This window comes from Acyrthosiphon pisum, chromosome X, assembly GCF_005508785.2.
Source record: "Acyrthosiphon pisum isolate AL4f chromosome X, pea_aphid_22Mar2018_4r6ur, whole genome shotgun sequence".
Lineage (NCBI taxonomy): Eukaryota > Metazoa > Arthropoda > Insecta > Hemiptera > Aphididae > Acyrthosiphon > Acyrthosiphon pisum.
The window spans coordinates 57,968,804-57,971,383 of NC_042493.1; the positions used below are offsets into that span (position 1 = coordinate 57,968,804).

The 2,580-nt window shown below is 25.5% G+C and overlaps 1 protein-coding gene across 1 annotated transcript in view; it reads right to left on the reverse strand.

Annotated features, from left to right (window-relative positions):
- The window catches only part of LOC100167164 (glycine receptor subunit alpha-4-like), a 30,772-nt gene that overhangs the window by 4,436 nt on the left and 23,756 nt on the right, over positions 1-2,580 (reverse strand). The gene's annotated exons all lie outside the window — the stretch shown is intronic.

Here is a 2,580-nt window from a genome sequence, read left to right on the forward strand (position 1 = left end):
GGCAGTGAAGAAGAACACCTATCAAAACGAAAAAAACGGAACTAAATAGTACGTGTGTGTACTAAGTATATAAATTGATTTTATATTTAGATGAACCTCAACTAATACTAATAGAGGTTTTTAAATGTACTATGTCCACAATCTTTTATTCACTTCTATGAAGCACATATAGGACATGGCATAGGGAAAGATAAAAATATTTAAATTAATAATAATTTGTTGCAGAAGAATATTGAACAGACATCTATTCCTGCTCAGTGTTGTGCTTTAGATACATTTATCTAGATAAATTTATCTAGATATGTTATCTAGATAAAAACTTCATATCTTTATCTTATCTAGATAAAAAATAAAAATGACATCTAATTTTTATCTAGATAAAAATTATAGCCATCTAGATAAATTTATCTAGATATTTCACAAAATCCATATCTAATAATTAGTAATAACTATTTTACAATATTATCATTCAATATAAAATAGATAACTTAATAAGAAATCTCATTTGTATTACTTGCAAAAATTGGTTCTAATATAGTTTTACATAGCATTTATTAGTAATTATAAATAATGCACAGATATAAACTACTATTATAGTATATTATAACTGTTGAATAATGGCGATTTATTATGTCAATATGTATATAGGAGATACAAATTATTTGTATAATTTTATAATATGGCCCATACGGGGAAGTCTCATGCCCGTATACGATTTATGATTTTACGAACACTGAAAGAGCCTTTACAAAAATTAAAACTAGAGATACCCCTCCATATATAGAGTATACTCTATGCCACCATAGGTCTTACGGGTAAACAAGGTTTAACATCATGATGGTTTACGGGCTCGTTCCCTATGTTCAGACTTCAGATCATAGGTAAACGTAAACCGAATATTAATGAATATTATATTATTATATTATATAAAAACATATTTAAATGTATATATTATTCATATATTCTGTGTTAAAACTATGGAATATAGCAGTGTTTCTCAACCTGGGGGTCGCCAACTTATTATTTAGGGTCGCGTACGAATTAAAATTGTGTGTATTATATGTATCTGTAAATATTTGGTATAAATTTTGTTGATTAAAAATAATTATAATATTATATATTGTATAATTATATATAGTATTATATTTTATGCTGTGTACAATGCGCAGTAATTTCCGTATTGATTATTAATAGTATTTAAAAAAAATATATGTAGGGGGTCGCTAAAAAATTGAAATTCAAAAAGGGGGTCGCCACAGTAAAAAGGTTGAGAAACACTGGAATATAGCATTTGTGTAATATACTAGTAAAAAGGGAAATGGTTACTTTGTACTCATATAGTTATATGATATTCAAAATTTCTTTAAATTTACTAAATAATTTAATAAATATTTATTAGGCTTAAACTTTAAACGTATAACTATTTAATAAAAATTACAATAACACCACAGTTTCTACAGTACAAATTAAGTAAATTTGATATGTCAATTATTAGAGCCTGGGTCTTAAATTTTACACCAAGTGTACGCAATTTTATGTTTGATGTGAGGGAAAATAAAGACTTCATTAAATACAGATGCGTATCACAAAAAACCTTTTTTTTTGCATTATTCAGAATCTTTTTTTATGTTTGGGATAATATGATGTTACCAACTTATCTTTAGCATGCTTGGAATATTGTCTACTTATGTAAATATTGTAATAAAAATACAAATTTATTTTAATTTTCAATTATTAGTATAAATTTAAATTTTGAGGTAATACCTTATATAAATATCTAGATAAAAATTATTTTATCTATCTATATCTAGATAAATTCAATTTCTACAGTATCTATCTATATCTAGATAATTTTAAATTCAGATATCTTATCTATATCTAGATAATTTTTTTTTATCTAAGCACAACACTGATTATAGTGGTGCATTATTAGTGCACACAATCGAAACACGTAACCCACGTTATAACTTATAATATTAATGTGGACATAACCAATTAAATTGTTTTCAGCGAATTATTTTTCACGTCACTGCGCCATTGCGCGTCGGCATCGGCATTATAATTTATTTTTAGTATCATTCGTTGATTATATTCCGATTATCATCTGATATGTTAGTCGATATATAAGTTTGGTGTTTTAAGTTTTTTATCTCACTATTAATTTAAAATTTGTAAGTCACCCCTTCCTAAATTATTCCCAAAAAGAAGTTGGTCAAATTAAAAAATAGTGGGATAAAAAATTTAAAAAGAATAAAAGAGCAGCTAAATAAAAAATTGATATTTTAGTAACTGTATAATGGATAGTATTGAATTTGAATTCAATGATATAATATCACTGTATAAGAAAAACGATTCTGATCGGAGACGGTATGTCAGTCTAGGTATAAGGTATCTTATATACTTATCTATGGTATTAAAAAAAAAATTGACCAATAATAGGTATCTATAATAAATTCCAAATTAATCATATCACAATATCCATTAGGTACTTATAACGCGTTATACATCACAACAAATCGTGGTACTATCATAGATATATAATTGTAAACTTTAGAAGTTTCAATAATATACAATCACAAC